General features: G+C 36.7%; 1 protein-coding gene across 2 annotated transcripts in view; it reads right to left on the reverse strand.

Annotated features, from left to right (window-relative positions):
• chrm3a (cholinergic receptor, muscarinic 3a) overlaps positions 1-26,821 on the reverse strand; it is a 123,147-nt gene extending 96,326 nt beyond the window's left edge. The window contains exon 1 of one of the 2 annotated variants that reach the window (XM_084096747.1): positions 26,630-26,821. The gene's annotated coding sequence lies outside the window, so the exon portion shown is untranslated. The remainder of the gene's footprint in view (positions 1-26,629) is intronic. The other variant, XM_084096746.1, reaches the window with a different exon arrangement.
• Positions 26,822-27,149: the final 328 nt, after the last annotated feature.

Consider the following 27,149-nt stretch of genomic DNA (forward strand, 5'->3'; position numbering starts at 1 on the left):
ACGTTCACAATGGCCCTGATAATAAAGGTATTAATGAGAAATTTCTTTAACAATGAAATGCTTTTGAATAATAAAGATCGAGAATGAGGGAAAACAGAAAGCGAGAGAAATAATATATCAGCTATCAAGTCTCTTAGCATGCAAAATGTATGAGTATCTCCCTCTTGTTTAAGACCCCATCTGAGCCAAACAATAGACCACCAGAGCTGAAAAAGAACTACTGGAAATAATTGATACAACCAAACAAAGACAGTTCCTCCATAATGACAGAAGAAACCTCTGTGGGTATGGCCTTATCATTCGGAGTCACATTCATACGGCTGTCTAAATAATGCCCAGTGCCCACAAATTAAATTGATTATGATGTGCCAGAAATAATGAATTGCTAACCTCTTTCTGTTTTGTAATAATGTAAGCAGCAACACACTGCGAGTAAACCTGTGCAGACCAAAGAACTTTGTCTTGTCTATTTTCTATTTAACATAACTTACACATGCCATCAGTCATGCCTTATTTCTGCTTTCAAAGGACCTTGACAACTGTTTTTGCATTTAAAAACGCGAGACACAGAGCTGAGGAATGTAATCAAATCGGAACGGCCCAATGTTTTGAAACTGACAGATGAGATGTGCTACGTGTAAAAAATAAGTTATTTTAGTCGAAAACACAGAGCTCACGCACGAGTCGCTGAACGAGCAGCAAGATGTAGCGAAATGTCAAAGACGTTCATCAAGCGTATGTTTACATAGAAAAGCACTGAGCAGTGGAACACAAAAACGGAAATGTCCTACCATTAAATAGCACTTTGATTTTTTGGGAAAATCCACAGACAGCTGACAAGAATCATGATCCAACAGCCATGTTGGAGCCTATATGTACTTAGAGCAACAATGCAACAACAGTGCAGACAGAAACAGTGTTGGGGAGTAACAAGTAGGCCTACTAACTTAACAGATTCATCGATTCTATGACCTGGTTTCACAGATAGACCTTAGATTAAGACAGGATTAGGCCTTAGTTCATTTAGGGCATTTAAATCATTTTTATAAACAAACCTTAGAAAAAAAACATCACTGGTGTGCATCTTGAGACAAAACAAAGGCAAGCCACTGACATATTTTAAGATACTGTACATCACTACAAATTGCTTTCAGTTAAAACAGCTCAAACATGCACTTTAGTCTGGGACTAGGCTTAAAGTCTGTAAAACTGGGTGAATATGTTTTGGACTCGGTTATGTAAATTAGGATGTTTCTGTTTATTTCCATCCGCTGTACTCAATACACCAACGCTAGTTTTATCACACTGCAGATCAATCTCTCATTTCAACCCAATTTGCGCCATAGTTATTAATTGTCTTGAAAATCAAGTAACTGATTCAAATTCTAAAATAATTTCCACTTAAATCCGTTTAACTTTTTTTATTGATTGACAATTGTACAGTAAGTCAACAAATATTGCACACTATTCTCATTCTTTAACCTCTTTTAACCACTTTTTGGCATGTGTAAAATCTGCAGCATCTGAGGCAGAACGTAGAGCCTTTTAGTGAATTATGAGCAAGAAGAAACAAATGAGTTGATCAAGGCACGACAGAATTAATTTCATCCTTCCAACGGAACACAGATTGTACTTACATTTTCATGAGATGAACCTGGAACACAACAGGGTGTTTGACAAATTACTTTGGACACACAATTCCTGTTCGTGTCAGACATGAACAAAAATCTGCTACAGCATGGAACCCAACAAACTGAGCATGACACCACAAACCGAACCAGCGAACGAATGAAACGAGACGGGAATCTGTGACACTTATAGGATAGCAGATTTATTTCAAATTCACCTCATTATTTAGAGTGTCCTGTGTGTCCTTGTTATTTACACTACAAGACAAAGCATCACTTTTAATGTTCTAATGTCAGGTGACAGATGCTGTTTTGTACTGTGAGCCTCTCAGAAGCGTCTGCTTGTGATGTAAATGTGCACCGGGCGCAAATGTGCATTTAGACACATAAAGTCACACCTAAAGATGTATGAATGTCACTGCATTAGATTACGTTTATAGTATTATTTTTACAGGAACATGTTTTTGATGTAAAAATTATATTTGAGGTAAAAGGTCATTGAGAGAGTACAAACATACATCCATAAATCCTTCACTGAGATAAAACCACCTGTTCTCCTACCATTCAAATTAAACAAAGTTTATGCACAAAATTTTCTGAAAGACCTGGTATGTTCTATCAAAACACATATCTTGTCAGAGCTTGGCAAATATCCTTTCATAACCAGGGTAATGACTACAAGGCTTTGTCTAAAACATCAATTCATCTTTAATCTAATGCAGATGTTATTTCTGAAATTTCATAGATTTCATATAGCTAATGCAGATTATCACTTAAACCTGCTGGGTTCGAATGTACCTTTCCCATGAGATTGCTGTATTTGTTTGAATATAAGGAGGAACAAAAGGTCATGAATGTAGCTCATTCAACAATCTTGATGAAAATAAGGGTTCATAAAAATTAAATTAGAAGCTTTAGTACATTCTGATCCTGAAATGTCCCAACTAGGGCTGTAACGATTCCTCAAAGTCGAGTACTCGATTTAAAAAAAACCTTGATTGCAATTTACCCGTGTCGAGTAACAGGCAAAATACCGGAAGTGGCGCATTCCACAGACGAGAATCCATGAACGCCATTATTAAACCGTTTTCTAATGCTGCGTTCACACCGAACGCGAATCGAGCATCTTGAGCGAGTGATTTCCATGTTGCCAGTGGACACGCACCGTTAGCGTCTGTTCGCGCCGCGTTAACCAATCAGGAGCCTGCTTGCTGTTGTCACGTGGTGAAGAAAAAACTAAGCAAATCTTTTATCACAAAAACTTGATTTCAATGAGACATATTAATTTGTATTGAATGCTATTTATTCCATATCTAAATCTAGATTATATGAAACATTATTATTCTAATGTAAAGACAACCAACATACTTTAGTGTATTAGAACATAGTTTGTGTCTGGACCGTGTTGTGTGAGAAAGAATAAAAATAATTCACAGGACAGGTTTTGGAGGCTGGCTCAATTTATCATCAAAACAAAAATAAATTACAGATTATTTTACAGTAATAACCTGAACAAAGAAATGGCACAGACCTATAGAATTATTCAGGACATCAAAGAAGGAATGACATTGTTCAGCTATGTTACTATGAGGATTGTTTACCATGTTATATTAATAATAGGACTACTAATAATGTATGATTTGATCATTTTACCTTATATACTGCCATTTGGAAAACCTGCCATTTGAAAAAGTTGGTCAAGGTCTAAACTTAATAAATGTGCATGTTGTGGTGGACAAGCACTTGCCCCACCCACAAGAAGGGAATTTCGCCTCGAACACGCGTCTATTTCGCTTCAAACGCTCGCTTTGGACGCACGAGTGGATTCAAAATGTTCAAGCGTCCAACTATACGCGATAGACGCTAATATAAACATAACTTATGTACATTACGTTAAAAAAATGTCCGCAGAGAGCGCCAACAGCCTGGTTACACTAAGTATTGAACATACATAGTACTGTATGAAGTATTGTTCATTCTTAGTATGTTAACTAAGGTAGTTAACTAATGTTAACTAATGAACCATATTGTAAAGTGTTACCTATTTGTATTTTTAAGTCATTTTAAAGGCTGTTGTTCACTTGGATCTATTTTTACACTCAAAAAAATGAACTAGGAAGGTTGTGCACTTTACATAATATATTTATGTTTAGTTTACTTATAATAATTGTGTTTGTTGACTTGAAATGTTTTTTTTCTATTAAGGTCCACGTAATTAGGTCTCAACTTAACAGTACAAAATCCTAACGTGTTGTCTAAACACAAACCATTTATGTTAAGTAAAAATTTCTTACATCCAGAAGGTGGCAGTATAGTGCGACGCCAACTGCCATTTTGCCCTAACTTAATTTGATTGTGTTCAATCTGCTTAATATGTAAAATTTAAGTTTACTTAATCCGTTTGTGTTGGATTACATGAATGATTTGTGTTGCATTAACTGAAACTGGGCAGTGCTTGTTAGTTCCCAGCATGCTTTGCATATGGTTGAATTAAGGTTAAAAATTAAGTGTTATTTTATGTTTTTTTGAGAAAATGAGAAAAGGGAAGACTTGATAGTGTGTAATTGTGTTTAATGTTCAATTACATTTGAATTATTAGAACCATTTAAATTACAGTGGGTTACAGTGTTTGGCTGTGGACTGATATGGTTAATTTTAACTGCTTTGGTTGAAGGAGCATGTAAATCTTAGCATTTAAGATGCTAATATGTGCTACTGTTAGCAAATAGCTAGCTATAGTCTATCAATTTAATTATGTGTCACTAAAATAAATGAAATATTAATGGATGAATGAAAATAACAAACACATAAGTTGAATGCAAATTAAGTAAATTAGTTGGTCCAAAACATTGCAAATTAGTTGGGCTGACACTATTAAATTAAGCTGTGTCCAACCATAGTAAATAAGTTGAATCAACCTTAATAAATTAAGTTGACCCAATGTAAGTACATTAAATTGGAATAACAGAATTGCATAATGCTGAAATGAAGCAAGTTAATCATGTGGAAATCATTTCCATGATTTTTTTATGTTCATTCAAAGAGTTATTTTTTGAGTGTATTACCCCAATTTATCTGATTACTCGATTAATTGATGGAATAATCAGTAGAATACTCGATTACTAAAATAATCGATAGCTACAACTCTAGTCCCAACAGTCACTGCTAATGCAGTGCTTGTTTTTCTTTACTATCTACACCAAAACGTCGACTGAAATCGAACACCTCATTTATATTCAACATAAAAAAAATGGACAAGGAGAAATTGACTGATATTGGATAATTGAAAACATTGGATAGGCTACTATCTGGCAAATCCCTCAGGTTCCACAAGGAAAACCATACAAGGACTCGTCCACAAGCTGGTCTGATTGGTTGCTGCATGACACAGCATTTTTTGTTTTAGTGTGGGAAAACTGCGTTAACCCTCTGAGATCGGCAAACGCGCGGGCGCGTTTTGCTGGATTTTCTCCACATTGTAGCACTATAAACTTAAATTACTCCGTCATTTATGGTCATACAGAAAAAAGAAATATAAAAAAAGAATCTGTGATATTTCTACTTTTGTATGTCTTATCAAAAAAAAATCTTATCACAGCTGTTACAACACTGTAAAATGGATGAGATATCAGTAATATTACAGCAGTTAATTCATCTAAATGACGACTACAGTGACTACAAGGAACACTTACAAATTATTACCCGAACCTACAAGTCTGTCAAATTTACTGGACTCAAAACCACAGAAAGCTCAAGAATCCATTATGACGGTGTACTTAGACTGTGTCTGCTAGGATTTATTACTAAATGTTAAATGTGTTAAATGTGGACATGTCTCTGGCCTTTTTTGGTTGTCAAAGCTCATTCTACTGACCCTTTCACAACCCAGAACATGTGCCAAACGAAACAAGGTTCAAATCACTGGTGGAGTCATATGTTACATGAATTATTTTGTTCAATGTTCCATTCATGAGTAAATGACAAAACAATCATGGTGGAATCTGTGTAATGCATTATCATAACAAACACAAAGCAGTTCTGGTCCATAAAAGCATGACATGTGTTAAAAACAACTATTGTTTATGTGCATGTTCCAGTGATGGACGAGAAAAGGGTGCAGAAGTCTTCCTTGTTTGGTCAAATGGCATAAGCAGAGTGTGTGTAAGTCTGGGGTAAGCTTAGCCATCTTCTGGCAGGCCTGATGTGTATACAGTGTATATGAATATAGAAGCTGATTGGAACTTCTGATTGCTTCTCCAGGATAATGAAGCCTGTAAAATCTAGGATCTAATCTAGGATTCCTCGTGCAAATCCAAACTTCAGAGGCTGAGGGAAACTGCATTTTTACATTGTTTGCTGCATGAGAAAATGTCTTTATTTCTGAAATGACAATACATTTATTTTTTAATAAATCTATAATTTGAGAATTAAAATATTTATGAATTTATGGTTTAATTTAAAAAAATGCATTTATATCAAAATGTGACAACCCTTTAATAAAGCTCAAAGGCGACACTGTTACATCCATCTATTTGGATAATAATCAGGACCTCCCATCCACTGTGACTGAGTTTGTGGTAATGCTAGTGGACAGGTGGTTTATATGTGAGTGGCGTTTGACTAATAGGGCATTGAGAAGACACTAATAGGTCAAGAGTCTTCAGACTTGGAATGGAAAACAGGTAAAGTCTGCCAGATGGGAACTGAAGCTCCGGCAGCTAGTTCAAGCTGTCTACACTCTGAGGAGAATGAGTCTAAGCACAGGCAAACAGCTTCACACGACCTGGTGTTACCTCAGTCCATAAACCTGCCACCTACAACTTGCTGATGACGACCTTAAATTAATTTTCACTATACTTCCCAAAGTTTATTATAAAAATAGTCCTATTTTCAGTCAGCCATGAATATTACCCTAGAAGCCCCTTGATATGTTCCCTTGAGAGCAGAGCTCACGGGAGTGTAGACAGGTTTTCTGGAGAACATTTCCTGCATCTGACAGTGCTGTTCACGGCAGGCAGGGGTGTATACCGCGCTGTGTTTAGATTTCTGCTCCTGGAGGGACCATAGCAATAAGACAGATGATATAAGTGTCACCGTCTGTTTCAAATAGGATAAATCAAACAGAGATTTCTCCTTATGAGAGACGAGAGGAAACACAGACACAATGACGTGTGCCTACTTTCAGCTGCCTTTCTGAATTGAGTGAAAAATGTTCATATTTTCCAGTACTTCATGTTAAGTATAAATGAACAATCAATTCAAACACTATGGTAAAGGCTTGCTTTTGCTCCGTATTAAGTATGAATAAATATTACTGATTGAGTTTAATTTTAACAAGGCCTGTCAATTTATTGGGTTAGTGCAAAAAAAAGTTATACTGAAATTTATCTGCTGTAAAAATGTAACGTCTATCTTTATTTGTGAGCTTTTATCAGCAAATATGGATACATGCAATAAATTGTGATTAATTTGATTAACTTGTTGGATATAATATAATGAAATTATATATTTTTTTAAATAAGTAGAAAAACGGAAAAGGTACTGGTAATTTTCTGCCAGTTTACAGATTTTTCCTTTAATCCTAAAACACAACACAATACAATGCGTAAATCAAAATATGGGAGAAAGACCTGTGAAAAATTAATATGGAAAATTCCTTCATATTATCACAGAACATTGGGCTCTATTTTTACAGATTTTTTTAATTTAAACTTTTTAAATGTAAACAGTTTTAAATTAATGTATTAGCTTCATCTATGCACAGAAACAAATAAAAAACAAACAAATTAGTATTATATGTTTAAATATATAATGAAATCCACTCTAAAGTGGATGCACTGAATATGCTAGAAGGAAATAAAAAAATAAAAAAACGGTTACTTCCACAAACCTTGAATCTGTTCAGGCATTTCTCCCGCTGAATTTATTATCCTTCCACTGAATGTGCTTGTCAGAATGACAGACTGTTGACAGCCCTAAATAAACGGCACATAAAAATGTGAAACAGGCTCTGTTTGCTTACTCACAGTCCAGGTCCCACAGGCTGCTCTCAGCACAAGACCAGCACTCAGAAATAATTACGCGCTGAATGCTGCAATGCGTTTGGATTAATGACAACTGTATGCAAGAAGGACATAGAGACATCCCGTAATATGAAAAACTTAAATCCCTAGATGTCATTGACCATCTCTCCTGTATATCTAAGCCATAAATCAAACGTTTCTTGGTGAGTCATGCATAAGAGTTTTTGCAAGTCTGACATCCGATTCAGGCACAGGTTAAATGAGGTAATACTACAGCAGCAATATCTGCTAACCGCAGTCCCTGATGACATCACATTACTGATGCCAAATCAGCACTGGGGTGTGTTTTTTTTAAATGCCCCCAAAAGTACATTCATCAGCTTAATAAATCAGTAAGCAGTCATTGAACAGAAGCCAAAACGACTTAAACAATCACCCTGAAACCACCCGAGTAGAAATGTGCAGATTTAAACACTGATGTGTGTTATATGGTTATGCGTTTTCCCTGCGAGTTTTGCATGATACAAGCAGTTCCTTTGTGGTATTCTTGCATGGATCTGTGTGATTATGGGAGGAGTTACTGATGAATTGAATATAACATTGCACAGATGAGGTTAGAATGCAATTTCATCACACTAGTATCATGTAGCCTACCATAAGAAATTCTGTGTATTTTAACATTTTCATAGTGCAATGAATTGCCCTAAAGGCTTCCTTTGTGCGTGCATTACTCTAGATGCCATTTTTACAAACTGAGGGATGTCAAAATTGTTTTCTAAAGTACTTGACAGCATAAAGAGCATATATTGAACACAAAACATTGCTTTAAGACTAGCTTCTGTTATTTCAGAGAACTGAATCATTATTTCCCAAAACAATGATCAATCTGTAGAGTTATATCACCCGTTACTGTGTTCATTGAAGATATTGACAATAAGCAATAGAGCAGAAACCATTTGTGAAAAGCTATGTCTTTTTATTAATGTTCGTAAAACTAAATGAATTTAAATGAATCCTCTCACATCTCCACACATCTTACCAATGACCTTACCGGTAAACTCCTGACTGCTACAAATCAAGCTCCAGTAATTAGAGTTAACTCACAATGGGGTATGTGTGTGTCCTTAATAAACTCTAAGTGGATTCGACAGATAGTTTACTCCATACTGTGAGACCTCATGGGTTATGAGGGGAAGCAGAGGAAGGAATGAAGGGGAAAATTTCAGGAAAAACCCATCCATCCATTCACTGGGAAATCTAATGATTTAGGATTCTTGAAGTTGCTAGCTACCAAAAGTGCTTTTTAAGTCATTTACTGTTCCACATTAATTGCATGAAACAAATCATTCACCAGATCAAACATCCAATCAATCAGCCACCACCTATTTGTTCAATATGTCAGTCAATTCCACTATATTATTGCTCATAAGTGTTGCTAGTCATGTCTTGGATACCCAAATGAAAACATAGGGGCTAAAACACTATTTACATTATATAACAAAGTGGCATTTAAAGAAATACAAAGGTCTGTCATGAAACTCAGGCTGATGGCGCAGGCTAATAAGTCCTTAACTCAAACTGCTTGCAATCACATCATTCTCTAAAGGGCACAGCTGATTGGTTCCTGCTGTATCAGTAGCCAATGAGCTTGCTGCTGAACTTTCAAATACTTGGTCAGCTTTGCTGTCGCAGTTGCAACGCACTTTTAGAAACCCTCCACCTGTATATATCTTCTACGGGTAATTCCTGTATGCTATATTGTACAGCAGCAGCATGTCTTGCTCACAACAACGTGTCGATGTTATGCGACTAAAACGTAATTTTTTCCTCTCACGATAAGTCATTCCAGAAATCATGGCAACGGATGTTGGTGGGTTTACGTATATCATAGCCACCGCACTACCCATTATTTTTAATCGAAGGAGACATAGGCGTGTTATCCAAGCATTAATGGCAAGGAAAGACCCTTATATTTGGGAGCGGCCATGTATGAAGTGTTTCTGGGTGTTTCTCCCTCTTCTCTACTTCAAGGTCTTGATAATTTTGTTGCATTTCTTTGTTGTTTAAAATCCAGAATTCCCGTAATTCTTTTGTCTTTTATAAGTTTAATAAAGAACTCTGTCTTGTCTTCTGCCCAAACATACAGCGCCTTCTTTAAAGAATGATTGACTATTACGTACGGCAGGTGACCTGTGACAAAATGGTTTCCATTGAAGTTTTGCAAAATATTAATTTTTCAAATTGCCTGAAAAACCACCTAATGCGAGCGTAATAACTTGTTTGTGATATATGGGAGTTTTTGTGAAATTGACGCCTTTCCATTGGGCGTATTTTCAATTTGCGCAATTTGAAGGGTAATGGAAACGCAGCTATTTTCATATCCATTACCATGCCAAACACTCCGAGAGTCATGACAGAAATGTACTTAAATAAGTACAAATTGATTGCTTTGTTTAAAAAAAAAAATATTTATGTATTTAATGTACATATGGTGTAATTGTTAATGCATAGAATGGAAAAACTACATAAAACAACAAAAAGAGAGCGATAACCAAATGTTTATTTAAGATGTTTTCCTGTGATGGACTGAAAGCCAAGTCTTATAATGACCCATGATGGGAAAGTGGGGGAAGTGTTTGGAAGTTCATTAGTATTTTAAACATGTAGGGAGAATGTATATAAACAGACATGAGGGCGTTCCATACATAGACAGAGGAAGGTGATCGTGTGTGTAAGAGATAAGGCTACTAATGTATGCCAGGATGATATTTGCTAGACTGTATTAACTTTGAGCCAAAGCGCTCAGAAGTAAACTGTTTCTGACACTTATTAAAGTGTGTATCATGCCTCACTGAACCATGAACTCGTCCGTGTGTGTGTGTGCGTGTGTGTGTGTATAGATATATGGGTATGTGCCTCAATATATCAGCTAAACCAACCATTATCAAAACATTCATTGCTGTAGTCAATATAAATGACAGGAAACTACTGTTCTCTGTCATATTTTCACACTAGAAGGTCACGTTTAAAGGGATAGCTCATTCAAAACTCAAAAAATCTGAAATATTATAATTGAAGCTCTCACACTTCAAAAAGGATGTAAAAGCACCATTAAAGTATCAGAAAAGTAGTCCATTTGATTTGTGCCATATGTTCCAACCCTTCTGAAGTCATATGATAACTTCGTGTGAGAAACAGACCAAAATTTAAGTCACTATTGACTGATAATCTTCCCCTTCAGCGAGCTGTTAACTGCTGTGTGCAGTTCACTGAATCGGATCGGATAAGTCTAATTCTTGAATAAATTATTCAGATCAGTTTGTGAACTGGATCAACGCATTCATTGAAAAAATCTGATTAAAAATAATTTGTTCGGACGTCCCTATACTGTGCTTATCATGAATGAGGATGTCATGTTTTCAATAATAACCAGTTTTGTCACACACAAAAAAAATAAAGCTACTGGTGATTTTGTGAACTTTTTGAAGCCTAAAATCTTCAGAATATCTTATTTTGTGTTCCATGAAAAAAAAAAAGGTAAAAAATTTGAATATAAAAATCAGTAAATTATGACATTTTCCCTTTTCGGTCAACTATCCCTTTAAACATGTAATTTCAAGCTTATTTTGCCATATTAGTTAAATACATAAGTATGTAAACAAAAATGAATGCCACAAAATACAGATGCACAACAAATTTCAGTCCCAGAACCTGCAGTGTCCCACTTTTTCAAAGATAACTCTACTTTGTATCATTTCAGGCTGATATCACAAAACTAGCAAACATTTGATAAAGGAATGCCTTTAATCTGAATATTTAGATGTTTAGAAGAGGATATAAGGCTAATAAAACAGAAATCATAAAAAGATAATTATTTAGTGCCCTGTGTAATCTTTCACAAGCTCATCTTTTACTAAACAAACAAATCACTCAAGTGACCAGACACAGTATTTTCTCACGGCATCCTTTCTATGTAATAATCCATAATCCTGCAACATTGCACAGAAAAAATGTGTTCATGTATATTTATGTGTATGAACCAATTAAACAGTGACTTGTGCAAATATGCAGAGCTAAGTGAATTAAGACTTTGAAGACCGTTTTCTCACAATATAAATGTCATGTCATCGTATGATGTTATGACAGCACACCAGAATTGCTGTTTCATGTTTCACTGTGCATGTTTCAAAAACCTCCACCACTAACATGGAGAAATGTAATTTCTGCTCTTCATGCTGTTGATATATTTCTGGTATGAAAGGTAAAATGCTTTTTGAAATTAAACGGATTTTGCTCTGTTCATCACAGAAAGCATATGATTTCAGAAGACTTGGAATACGAGTCAAATTTGCAACTTTTACGATGCATTTATAGTGCATTTGTGACCTTTTTAAAGCCAGAAATCTTCAGAATCTCTAAAAATTAAGCTTTTAGAGCAGTGGCTCTCATTCCTAGTCAGGATAGAGGAAAATATGGGATTGTATCATACCAAACTTTTTTCCCTGATATCCTGATTTTAATAAAAAAAATATATATATATATATTTAAAACAGCCATTATTTAGTTTTTCATAACGATATGTTACCAAATCTCTCCGGCTCTTGCAATCAAACAGCCAACTTTCACTCGCTGTTGCTTTAAGAAACTCCCCGTCGCATGTGAAATGTGCAACATCACTATGCTCCGGTACACACATCGCCGTGTGGGTTTTCTGTTGTGTTAAATATAGTTTTTAACTCCCCCATTCTTTCAATAACAGGTTGTTGTTTTTTTACAAAATTTGCATTAAATTGTGACAGGGTCACAGCACAATGTGTGCTGAAACGCACCAAATAAGTGGTTTAAGATCAAACTGAAATGATAATGTGCAACACAGTAATTATAGTGCTGCTTTCTTCGTATTACCTCACTGGGCAAGTGGCATGCGTCTTATCAGCCAACAATCATCATTGACATGTAAATGCCTTGTGCTGAAGCACTCATCTGTGTGAAATGACAAAGTTGCAGAAGTTTTATAACATATCAAGTTCAGTCATTTGTACTGCAAGATTCCTCTGAATACTCCTTTATATGGAGAGATTGAGTCTTTGTGAAGCACCATGAACATGCTGCTCAGTGTGGTCTCGGGGGAAAAAAAAAGTGAGTTGACTCTGGATGGACTTCAGACAGCAGGACCATCAAACTAATTAAGCGAGCATCTGATCACAGAGAGGACAGTGGAGAAGAGAGATAAATTAAAACAAAGAGGCAAAACAAAAGAAACACTGATAAGAAAAGTGTGTCAGGCAGAGAATAAAAGCTGGATATACAGAAAGCAAAAGCAATGGAGAGAGAGACCGAAAGAAAGAGCATCAGTCATCTGGTGCAGACAGGTTTGAATTTGATCGACAACTATTACAGCAGATTCCTTCATATATCTGTCAGAAATGTGAAGAAACATACAAGTATGTCTAGAATGGCCTTTTGCAACATATACGTCTGTACTTCTTCACAGGCATGACGTGTGTTGTCTTGGTTTGTCCTATACTACGCAAAAACTGGGCCTCTTCGGTCGGAACTGACTTAAAAATGTACCATTTGTTCCGATGTGGTTTCTGGAATGTTTAAAAACAATGTACAACATAACGTAACTGCAGCCATAATGCAATGTTGTGAAGTGTTCTAAAACGAATAGTTCCGGTCCTCGATTCTGATTGGTTGAGCCGTGTTCAAAGCCGTTGTAAATTACTCAACAAACACACACCTGTGACCGCATTACATTAGTATTACTGCGCAACTGCCGTTTATGATTCTTTGTTGCTGCATGTCTTGCTTGGCAACCTCTCTGGAACTACATTGCTTGGCGGAGGAATAAATGTGTTATAACGTTGTAATTTTTGTTGCTGATGTTTATTTTATGAATAAAATAAAGATTAAAATGAATATTTTTATGGAGTAACCGTTTTATAAAGGCAATAAGCCCCTTGAAGCCGTGTTTTACAGTGAATTTAGAACAGCTAAGGGGCGTTGTTAGGCACAACGCGGAGCGTGATTTAACTAACCCATTAGTTAAATCACGGCTTTGCGGAGCTTATTGCTTTATTTGGTTGCTTGAAACAAGCCTTCAAAGTCACAGTAGTGTAATAATTATGTCAAATTGCATAAAAGCTGCATAAAAAAAAAAAAAAAAGCTTAATCTTTGGGGTTTTTGCCCCATATTTTTCATGCTAACTCTGCTTGCTCGAACCCTCCACCGAGGCCTAGACTAAATCTTTGTGTTGTGTTTTCCTTGCGTCGTCTTGAAGCAGAACGAAAGTCTAATTTGCTCGAGATGGTTGTGGTCTGCTGGAGACAGCACTAAATGAATGGCTCATTAACTCCTGCATAAGCACTCAGCGAGCTTGTGATGGTGGAAAATGAATTTATGCAGTCTTCTGCCAGACATAACATCAAACTCATTGCAAACTGGGGAAAATCATAAGGGGGGAAAGGGAGGGAGGAAGGAAGCTGGAGAGAGAAAGAGAGGGAAAGAGATTAAGTGGAAAGACTGACCTAAGAGTCTTGCCTCAAATAAAGTGACATTCATAAAACACGCTGAAATGTAAGTCACAGATGCCCTGGTCATGGTATCCAGCATCAACAGCAAAAACTGACCCCTCATTCTTCTTTTGGACAGATGAATCGGCCTGCGGTTCCCTCCGAGCCCACTCTGAGAGGTGCGTGGGGTCATGAGGGAGTTGATGTAACCAGAATGAACTTACAGCACATTAGCTGAGGCAGTGTATGTGTCTGACCACTAAAGCAAGTTTATAGCTTAGTTAGCAGCGCTCTGGAGCTGAGCGATGCATTTCATACATTGGATCTGAGGTTCATTACCTGGCAAATAACATTTAGTCACACTTTATTTATTTTGGAATTACATATAATCAGTTTTGAAAATTGAGCTGAAATAGTGCCTCATTGTCCAAAAAAAACTAAAACTAATAATGATCAAATATGGTTCATGGATAGCCAGAATTAATTACAATAAATGATTCAGTTTTTAACAATCACATGTATTTATTTAGTGTTGAACTGTGTAAAGAGAACAGAAATAATGTTGTCTACTAGTTTTATTCTGCTGTACAAAGAATAACCTGGTAAGAGTAATAACACGGAAATGTCTTAATCCTCATATTTTTATCACTTCTTTCATCACGACTTTGAAAGACGATTTACTTCATCAAGAATAAAACAGCCAATGTAAATTTAAACTCGCAAATCTTATTTACAAATATGTATATTAATCAAATTCAATCTTCCAGTAGTTTAACTTCCCAACTGTGGTTACATGCAAGTTATCGTACAATTTATATTCAAGAAAACAAATTCACAATCAGTTTTGACTATATGCAAATCCTGATGTTTTGCATCCCGATTATTGAAAATAAATGGCTCAATGAATTGCGAAATCTTTAGTGAATTAATTTGAATTTAATTTAGGTTGTTTAAAAAATGTGGTGTTTTACATTCCGTCAGCGCTGCAAGTCGCATTATGTCAATCACTCGTGCAGATGAGAAACAGCAACTGACTTTTAAAAAATAAATCAGAAGTTGAAATAGGAATAGTTGAAAAGGGCCACTGATGACCTCAAGAAATGCAATGGAGTAACAAACTATACAACAGACGGTAAATTAAATGGGCAGCAATGATGTTTAATTGGTGAAGACTCCCACTGTGCCAACATTATCTGTGTTGATTTGGAGACATCATGTCTAAACACTTCAATCACTCCATGTTTGTTCATCTCAGTGAGTAGGAGGAGAGGAGAAGAGTTGGCGAATAATGGCACAGCATTCATTAAGGTGAAGATTAAGACTGTAGTCCAACGCTAAGATCACGGAGAGAGAGCAGACTTGCCCAGATTGATTAACTGGAAAGTCATATTTTGTTTTAATGACCTTAATAAACCTTTCACTAATGATGTGGCAGGGAGATAGTCCAGAGGAAATACCTATACGTGAACCACATCCAGTATGAACAAATCAAAAATGGACTGTTTCTGGATATCTCAGCCAATATAACAGATCTTACGTTCTAGAACTCCATTGAAATAATGATTTTCTTTGATCTCATTTACCATGTTTTCATTCGCACATGATAAAAAAAAGACTTAATCGAGCCTGTTTGAGTTTTGAGTGTATCCGATTCAAGTCAAAACAAAACGGGATGCTCCATAATCAGAATTTGACTCTAAAATTAGAAATTTATTGTGTTAATTAATTCTAAAATTAATCTATAATTCTCCACTGTCTAAGTAAAAATTAAACCCTAAAAACTAAAACCAAATGCATTAAATGTAATGCAAAAAAAACAGTCTTATTTTATCACTAGAAGTTTTTAACATTAACTTTAATTAATTTTTTTTTTTTAAATATGTATGCAAATAACCATATTATATATTTTTTTAGCACAAAAGAAATGGAAGCAAGATATTTGTGCCAACGGAAAGCATGCACTTAAAAGGCCCATCATTTCAGCTGTGAGACAGGGTCAGTTCAAGTCAGTTCCCTGGACACAGAATAACTCTTTTCTTGGATTAAAACATTCTGATTTCTCAAAGTCTTTTTGACAGAATAATCCAGGGCAAAGATTAATCTGTGTCTAGGCAACCAGGACGTTTCATGTTTTGAGTCCTTGAGCCCTGAAAATCACCTATCCAGAGAATATTCTGATGTTGATTTGCCTCTATTAAAAATGGAATCCAAACCATCCAGATATCCTATTATTATGGTGTAATAGTAAGCATTCACCATGTTTCCTGGGAAATGACAAAGACACGGCTTTGGAATATTTCCAAATTGAAGGATCTGACTCATCATACTTTATCTCTTTCTTAAAGAGCAACTTGCAGGTTAGAAGACCCAACAAGTCAATGTATAGAAAAATAATGTAGGAACTAGATTTTCTTTAAAAAAAAATTATAAATATGCTACAGTGGCTTCTGGAGTCGTTTTTGTGAGAAAATTTTACTTCCGCATCTGAAAATGGGCGTGACGGGCGAGAGTCGTGACGTAGCACGAGGGAGAGCGGTCGATTCAAACAACAGGGAAATATGGATTGCAATGACATTTCGGACGCTGAGGAAATTGTTTACGGACCACAGCCATACAATTATGAGCCTGCTAGGCTGCCAAGAGAGCAGGGACAGGCCAGGATTAATGTTAGACAGAACATATTGGAACTTACAATAACAGAAACTAAGCTTTGATCAGGCGTTTGTCATGCTCATTAATATCCGCCCAGACTAACCTTACGTGATATAACTTAGCAGTTTCTCATGGAGAGACAGAGAGATATTTATTCCTGATACATTTTTTGTTCCATAGGTGCTTGTGTGGGAAATGCGAGGCAATGTTTACAGCTGAGGAAAGTCAGTGTTGCAGGGAGGTGGATGCATACTGGGCCTTAGTGGAAAATGCCAAACTTTCCATGGTTGCAGTTAGTGTTACTACAGTAAAGCCATGGTGAATGTTGCTGATCTATGGACACTGGATAGTTCGTTCATTCATTGCACAATGTTTATTCCTGGTTTTCACGTCAGCGCTGTTTGATCCGTTAATAACGGAGAAATGTGAATATTTCTCACTAGATCTCGCAGCGATGTTATTACTTCAGTGGCGAATTCTTTATTTACTGGATCTCGCAGTTAGGCTACAGTGTTGCTTGATCAGGCTCGCGCTGCACTGGTCCAAACTGATAAACGGTCCACACAAACACAATAACGAGTAACTGTTAGCTCAGTTTCGTTCCGCTTACATTGCGTTTGCCAGTTGATGTTGTGCTCGCGCCTACATCCAGCGGGAGAACCCGAAGATGCGTGCACTGAAGGAACCGCACTAGCTCTGAGTCTCACCCGGTTCTTACTTCGGTATCCCATGTTGAACTCCATCATATCGCCGGGACGATAGCCTAATCCTCCGATCTGAAGTGAACGCTACACACGACCGCGTTTTCCGAAGCCGACGCGGAAGAGAAATCCCGTCTCTTCACCTGCACAACCCGCACCCAGGCACGAAAGATAGCACCGTCCTTTTTCCTGTTAGGAAACCGGTGGACTCGTGTGACGTAAAATGACGCGATGTTGAAAAAAAAGCGGTTTGTACGAGCAGTCAAAGAAACGCTCACTTTATCTACTAAATTGGTGTCATTATGTCGTTTTAAAACATTTTAAATCCTGCATTATCTTTTCATATGGTATTTTCATACACGGTTATATATTCATTTAGATTTATTTTTTACCTGCAAGTTGCTCTTTAATATCCCTAAATATAATGTATGGTGCATTAATTGCATTTTCTAAAATCATGGCTTCTTAAGCCATGTTAATAATCATTATTATTATAAGTTAATAATCAACCATGGAAGACCTAAGGTCACTGTCCCTCATGAGCTGCATTTTATATGAGCTGCATTTCACCCAATGCAAAGCTGCAAGAAAAAAAGTGACAACGAAAAAAAAGGTTAATTGCTCTCCTGACCACAAAAAGGCTTAAAGGCTTAAATATTGCCATACTAAAAAATGCCACCAATCTCCAATACAATACAAAAAAACTAAATATAAATAAATAATGACAAATAATTAAAAGTTAATGTACAGAATCAAATATTACTCTGTCTTCCGGCTGCTACATGTGAATCCCAAAAGCGTAATTATGATCACAGAAGGGGGTGAAAGGAAGGAAAGAACAAAAGAAATCAGCACATAAACAGCAAACACATTTGAAATAGAAATACTACTGTTTACTGAATACTGTGCTAAAGACAGTAGTATGCTATACTGTCATCACATAAACTCAGTTCAAGTGTCCACTTTTCCCTTCAGAAAAATGGGATTTTTATTTTTTATTTTTTTATAAGGCAAAGTCTTTTATTATTGACTCCCCCGAGCTGTGACATGAAAGACAGCTAAAAGATATTTTTTTTTAATAAATCAGTTTTACACTTAAATCTCTCAAACAAATTTGGGCACAGGTAATCTTCTATAATATAATTAAAACATTTTCTTGCAATAAATTATTTAGTTAATTAGTTAGTTAAAAATCACATTACTTCTGGTTCATTTGTTCCATGCATTGTGAAATACAGTATCCCACACATAGCATGCTCTGTTGTAGAGCTATGCATAGTATGCATACTACAACAAAAATAGCAAGAGTAGTATGGCAATAAGGTATTCATACACACATCTTTCTGATGATCAGAAGAGACTAGAAGGTATGTGTGGTCCAATCACAGATGATTCCCAGGTGACCTCTGGTGACCTCAAAAACTCTACTTAGCAGCCACAGACTAACCACTGAAAGATGAGAGGACACAGAAAGTGTGTGCGTGTGGAGAGAGACAGTGAGAATAGATACACAGCAAATAAATATGATTCCTTGCAGGAGCATTAATTCCAGAGGCAGAGGATCCTCCTCTCTACTTGACTATTAACAACTTTAACATACAATAGCAATATACATACATCTAAAATTTCAATAGTACCAGGAAGAACCAGTTCAACAGGTGTAACATTAATATAGCTATAGCAAAGACTTACAATATCTGTTTGATAAAGCTTTTAACATGATTAAACAGTAGGACCAACTGTTTTTGAGGTTTTACCCCAAAAAAACTACAAGTTTGACGGAGACCACTGAATTGGTGGGGATTTAAAAAAAAAAGGGGAAAAAAAGCAGGATCCAACACAAGCAACAGGATTCGAGAGTGCAAAAAAAACTAGACCGGAAAAAAAAATCTTTAAGTGTTAAAAAATAGTACAAGAAAATGTAAAGAAAAGGATGTCAATGTAACATTTTCCCCAAAAAAGGAGCAACCTAGTGATAAGTGCTCTGGGGCGACATCAATTGAGATAGGTTAGACCTCCACAAAACTCTTCCAGTTCGCAGGAAAGACACCTTGTCAATGTTCATTCCTTTATTCACTAGGCATTTTTCCCCAAGGGTCCCCCGTGGAGGCCATCTTGGCGAAAGACTTTCATGCTTTCTGGAGTGTTCCTCCACCTCACAACCTCGCACAGAGAGAGAGGCGACTTTCTCTGTCGGGTTGCTTACAAAGCTCGATTCACATCTGGGAGCCCTCAGGGATATAACACTACAGTCTGAAGAGTAAATAATATATTAGAAGCAAAATCTGTCAATTTCCTCTTAATTTCAGCGTTGGCTGGTCCGCCTCTGTCATGAAGGATTCAGCCTAAAAGACATGAGTTACTTATATAATAAGACATACGTCGAAAGTATATTTTAGCTTGATGCTGAGGGGTTCTATTTAGAGCGAGTGCATTTTGTTGCAGGTTTATCTGAAGGGAAGATGTAAATAATTCCCCAGCTGCAGAATGGCGTCTGAGTTGAGATGTCTGATGTAATTACAGCATATTTATAATTGACAATACACGCCTGGACCTTGTCTCACTTTGCTTTGTTTGCGTTTTTGGAGGCTTCTGAATTTCAACTCATACTTGAGGGTTCTAGTCCTATAAGGTGAGCAGCTTACTAACCAATTTTTCCACCGATTGTCGGTCTTACAATGGATGACTTTTGACAGCCCTGCTGTTCAATATGTTAATGGCCCTAGCAACTCTCTTCGTGGGAGAACAGTGATCAAGCTAGACTTTTTCTGTGGTGGGCTATTGTGGTATTTTAAGTTTTTTTTTTCTGTGGTTTGGATAATGTTGCTCTCAATAATGTTTGCTTATTAAAAAAGCAAATGTTGCTTATTAAAATGTTTTACATATGAAGAAATTAACCATACTTTTGAAAAATTAAAAAAAATCACGTAAGATTATCATATGAGAAGGAGACTGCAGTTAATAGCCTAACAATATCTGACACACAGTTGGTTGACAGATGGGGGCTGACATGTAAATATCATGTAAGCCTACTTTTACAGACTAAATGAGTCATGCTTTTGTCTTTGCATGATGCTGCATCATCACCACTAGGCATCAGTATGTGTTCAAGATCACTGCGGCCATTATGGCCAGCGCAAAATTAAAACAACGAATAAATTAGTGTTGTCAAAAGTAATGAGCTTTTCAGCAGTACCGTTGTGTATTTGTTTGAGCGCTCTGTGGAATGTGCCAAAGGATTCTATTTACAATTCTTGTTTTTCTTTTTTTTAAGTGTTGAGCATTAGCAATGTAGTCATATCTGTTGAACACGTGAATGCAACTGTCAATCATAGTCATTCAAGTTAGTCAGAATCCACTTAATCAAAACGCCAGAGCTTTTCTCGCTTGTGAATACCTCACGCAATTGACACTGTTCTCACGCTCTTACGCCACATGCACTGAAAAATTGCGAAGCAAAGAGGACACTTACACCGACAGAGCAAGTTACTTTTGATATGAAACAAAGTCCCAGCTTTCAATTTTATTACAAAATTTAAACAATACAGTTTTGACGTGAAAGATCGCTGTAGTGCCTCAGTTCAAGCGACACGTGAACCGATCATCTTTACTACTGGTTAATAGTAAATAAACACAAATGAACATCAGAAGGTACGCTGAAGACAGCAGCAATTATCATTTTGTCAGAACCTCTAGTAAATTACGTTATTTTGTTTAGTTGTCTGTTCAGAATCGTGATCTCTGTTTGACATAAAAAAATCGTTGTGATTCTCAATTAATCCAGAATCGTGCAGCTCTGCAGCAGACAGCTTTACTGATTAAAACGGGAGTTTTTGCAAGGGTGAGCTCCCACTGAACTGAAGTCATTGACAGCTTTGGTGATTATAAAGGGTGCGCTCTACTTAATTATTATTTGCATCAATAATAGACAGTGTGGCACCCCTAACAGCAAAACAAGTGAAAAGCAGTTACTAAAGCAGCTTTTAAAGGAGTGTTCATCTAAGACCAATAACAGACTAAAGGAACCCCCCCCCCTATAAACAACAAGCCCAAAGGAGGTCAATCATTGTGTCTGCAGAATCAGCTTGATTGACAGCCCTGATTGATTGCTTTTGTGTCAATGTGACCACTTGTGTTAGAAAACCTCAAGAGACTCAAAAACATTACAGATGAATTCTGAAGCCACTTTGCTTTTCACTTTGCTATCCTTCAATGCTGTATTACTGTAACTTTAAATTAAATCATAGCCTTTATTTATTGAGCTAACTAAATTCAGAGTCCACAACCACTTCGTATAGAAGTAAATCAGCTTAGAGATGAAAAGCTACTGTTGGGTGGGAGTCACAATGCTCCTGGATCACGCCTGGATTACATTTGTCAGAAGAACACTTAATAAGAGGGATTATAAACCAGCAATCCAGAGTGCTAATGGGGATTGTGTCAGAGTTACTGCCTCAGCGCCACCATAAGCGACAGATTAGTACAACCAGGTTCAACCATACAATGTGCAAGTCTAAACTCATTAAACAGTGTCTGGAGAAAGCTAGATAATGTAAAAGTCAACTTCCTTGCAGTGTGAACTCAAAAATATTTGGTGACACAGGTAGAAGATATACCTCCTTAGCGTAATTTCTTCAGATTTGTACACTGCACCACCATTTAATCAATAAGTCCAACCAAAGTGAATCCAAAGTTCTATTAAGCAATTAAAAACAGAGATGACTATCTCAGAAGACTAAATTATATCAATACATCAAAAAAAAAAAATCTAGTTGCTTATCAATGAACAGCCTGTTTAAAGCAGTGAACTCCAGCATATTCTGGGGAATCGCTTACATGGGGGAGTTGAAAAGGAAACAGGCTTGTGACTAATGTGCTTGTTTCCATGTGCAATGATCCATTATAAATGATAGAGAATTAGCGATATTAAATGTTATGTAACAGTAAACATAGCACTGCAGGGTAGCATCAAAAGTTCGAAACCAAAGGTGAGTCGGTCCAGATGCTTTGGATATTTAAAGGGGTGGTATAATGCCCCTTTTTACAATATGTAAAATAAGTCTCTGTTGACTCCCAAATGTCCTCTACTATAACAACTCTTCCTCACACTGCGTGTTCCCGGGGGCAGGGTTTATGTAAATTTTAGGGTTTGTGATGTCACTAAGGAATGTCGTGTAGTCCCTACCAGCCGTTTGTTGTAGTCCTTAAAAAATGATTTCTTTAAAAGCAAATATCTTCCTTTGCTTTGAACTTTGAGCGTTGTAACTTTGCAGATGTTGTTTATGCTCAAACAGCAACATTACACACTAACTAAAGTTAGAAAAGTTAAATCATAATCAACCACCCCTTTAACAGATGGATCTGATCATTAAAGCACACCAGGTACTATAGTGAGTGATAGACTACAAACCCACCAACATTTTCATATAGCCTTCAGGCTAGATATCATCACTAGTATTAACAGCCAGAGGCAACATTCAGTATAGATACATCCGTAATTCTGTCAACCACCCAAACAATGCTCTGGATGAGGTTTTGTAAACATAATTATCCCCGTATTTTTGGAAATGCCTTTAAAGCATGACAGAAATCTAATTACATTCCAAGGAGAGGACATGCAGTCCAGCACATCAGAGTTTGCTTGAGGCACCGCATTCAGCCATTTGACATTGGGGAGGTGTGGGAAGACTTAGACTACAGAAGCCAAGAAGGGCCAAACACACACTGCTACCATGGAATACCAATGAAATGTGTTCACTTTTGATTTATTGCACATCAAAGTGACCCTGGATGGCCTTGTTACACCTTGATTAGCTTAATCCATTAATTTACTTCATTCAGCCAGAAGACTTTCATGAAGGATAATGGCATTCTAACATAATCATGAAATCAACGCATAAAGTTAATCAGTAATATTTTGATCTTAAAATAATTTTAGCACTGTGGAGTTGACAAGAATTTTGACTCCCCTCTAGACAAATAAAAAACAATCAGGACACCCAACTCTGACCAGGAGTGATGTACTTTCAGAGGTGTATCTTTTAATAACCTTAGCAGGCTGGTGAAGCATACAGCCATTACTAAATCATTTTAAAATGATGGTTGCCTAATGATAACAAGTTAATGAGACGTGACTGACAAGTGGAAAGACAAGGTTTGTTTGTTCTTCCTGTGTTACGTCTAACTCGGTTTCAGAAACATTTACAGACCGACAGACGGGTAAGACAGATGGGTAGATGGATAGATATTTGTCACAATATTATATTTATTTTGCATGTGTCAGTCAAATCTAACACAGGGACACACATGACTGTGAAAGCATATTGCGCAGCATTTGTGTGAGTGTGAGAGAGAAAGTGACAGACAGGGAAGAGCGTATGTGGAGGCATGAGACTGAGGAGGGACAGGGAAAGTACAATGAAAGAAAGAGAATGAGGAGAAATAGACTCCGAAAGAAAGACAGGTCGGCCTAATTTTTCAAGGATCACTTCACTTCTTAGGAGGTGTTTTAAATCCTTTCATATAAGGGCATTACACACTCCACAGAATCTCTCTTCACTTCTTCCTTTAATCTGATCCTCTAGCTATAGTTCTCTCACGCAGACATAGACACACAATCTGAAACTCTTTTCCCAAAGACAGGAATGGACACTATGTTCTTTGCTGCTGTTTCCACACTGTTAAGGGCCAAACAGCACAGATAAGACCCAATACATTAAACATGAGGCGCTCTTATCATGATTTGACATGAGCATACTGTCTGTCCGTGGACAACTGTGAGTTAAAAGCACTGGCCGAGTCAAAATGCATAAAACATTTTGTGCGCAATGGTTATTGGCCTTTGCATTATTGAATGAAAGGCTTTTCTACAAAACAATGTCAAAAGTAATTGCCTTACATAAATAATGCCAGGCATCTATATTATATTTAGGACAGACCGGGGCTAGTTTGTCACACTGGGGATTTTTCCATAAATGTCATAGGGAAAGTTGCTAAATGTGTTTTATATGCTGTCATTTCATACAGTTTATTGATTACACATTATGTAGGGAAAAACAATGGTTTAATGATTATTGTGTATGTTACCTTTTGAGATTTGAGCTACAAAATTGTAATATATATGTGTGTGTGTGTGTGTGTGTGTGTGTATACAGTATATGTGTGTGTGTATAATATATATATATATATATATATATATATATATATATACACACACGATAGATAGATACGCACATACATATATATTTATTTATATATATATATATATATATATATATATATATATATATATATGTGTGTGTGTGTGTGTGTGTGTGTGTGTGTGTGTGTGTGTGTGTGTGTAATGGATGGATGGGTGGATAGATCAATATGGCGGGCTCCTATTGTTACCTGACCCCAGAGAGTGACAACATGCCCCTACAGTGGTCACTGGTCAACATGTTAAATAAAAAAATGTTCTGCTAAAAAAAACATGGAAATGTTCAGTAGCTTGTTTTCGTAGCCAAGACTTACAAGACAATGTATGTCTATACGTACATACAATGACTGTATGCATACAACATAAAGGCTGCACTGACTTTTTGAATAGACTTACAGAAATAAGGCTACTTTACAAATGCTACACTATAAAAAAGTTATCCAGTAAAACATTGAAAGTCATGAACAAATATTCATAGAACATGAATCACATGAAGTTCAATATATTTACCTTATGCAAAATGGAGAGTGCAGACTGACTGTCCTCTATACTAAAGGGAGTATGCATTGACCGACATCTCATTATGACAGAACATTCCTACACTGCACCCCCGCCCTCCGTTTCCATCAGTTTAATCTTCTAAAAGCTCGCGACCCTGTGCGCAAAGGCGCGTGCGAACTTTCAGCATTTAAGGGAGGTTTCAGAGCTATTATAGTTATCCCTTTCACGCTGGAAAGGGATGGAAACGTCTGGCACGAGTTGTAACACATCACTCATCACGACTCCCCCGCGAGATCGTACATCAGTTGCGCGTGCCCTGGTCACAAGGCAAATGACAATAAAGCGAACAAAATGTCAAAACAATTCAACTACATAGGTTAAAAGATTTAAAATAACGAAAGAAGCGACCTGCATCAATCAAATTCTAAAATGGTTTTGCACAGTGTTGGGCAAGCTCAAAGATATTACTATAATTACTTCGTATTTTTATACATTTGAAATATCCCAACAACAACAAAAAACACCACAATGCAGTGATGGTGTCAGAATATTAAACTTAGCCAGGCTAACTATTCGTATTTAAAGTACCAATGTACTTAATAGAATGTAATGCAATGGTTCTTTTTGCTAGTTTCAGTGCTTTCGTGTACTGTTTTAACACTCGTTCGTTTGTAAAATGTATTTACCTGCAGTAGAGTCGTTGACGTGTGCATTGAAGGTGTTAATATCGCTGCAAAAGGATGCGTTTGCAGGTTTGATTTCAACTGTAGGCAAATATATGATTTATTTAGCAGTCACGTTCTTCTGTGTTCAATAAAATACTGCCAAACGGCTCAGTGCGCGAGTGAGCCGTCCAAATGATTCAGACCGATTTTGGAAACCAGTTTGATTGATTCATTGGAAAGAACCGATTCCAAAGATTCATTCGCGATTAGGGCATCGCTAATCCTGATTCCAAACAGCCGACAGCAAACAGATCGTGATTTGATTCGTGTAATATTTCCAGCGAAGCATTTTAGTGTTTGTCAACGCAACCCGCTAATTAATCAAGAAAATAGTTTTTAACTGAAAAGCTTCTTGATTTAAAAACTATTGACGCTAAGTCGCACTGAGAAATGTAAATAGCTTGCAATAGTGACGCTACGGTTCAGCACTGTTTTTGTAAATGAGGAAAAAGCCAAATCAAATTCAGTATTGTTTATATAATAAAATGTATTCAATAAGTTGCAAGAATACATTTTAACAATGAATTTAACTAAATTGTGTAAATACAGAAACAATTCTGAAACTACAAAATATCTTTACAATGCATGTATAGTATTAATATGCTTTACTATGCATGCATTTTAATTGATTAATACAATACGCTACTAATTTAATGTAATTCTTGACGTTATTACCACTGCTTACCTTACAAGCTGGAGTTCACTGAAAGGTAAAGATGCTCAGTGGAAATAACTTGTTCTTTTCAGTCCTCTGGTTTTTGGTAGATCCACTAAAAGCGCATGGCTCCTCTCCAGAAATGCACGGCTTGTCCTCGGCCGTCCGGATATTTGTGTATCGGTTCCCCGTATCGCTCTGGTCACTAATTGTCAGGCCACTGGATCTCCCAAAGCACACGAGAGGAAGGCTTCTCCCGGCGCGTGAGCGTGATTGGCTAGAGTGTCAGTGACGCACCAGCAGGTGGCAGAGCGTTCATTTATGGGTGATTCCGTGAAATCGGTGCCTTTTGCGTCCCTTACAAATATTCAGTTCTAATGTTGCTTTAACAACAAATAAATGTGTCATTTAAAAAACTTAATGTTACTATAGATCATATGCATCAATATAAGACCAGGTAAAAGCCAATAAAATATAATTTTAAATAATTAAAATCACATATTATATGCTATGGGTAAGGATTTTGGCCTGTCCCTCACTATGGTTGTTC

This window comes from Abramis brama (assembly GCF_963993115.1).
Source record: "Abramis brama genome assembly, chromosome: 21".
Taxonomy (NCBI): domain Eukaryota; kingdom Metazoa; phylum Chordata; class Actinopteri; order Cypriniformes; family Leuciscidae; genus Abramis; species Abramis brama.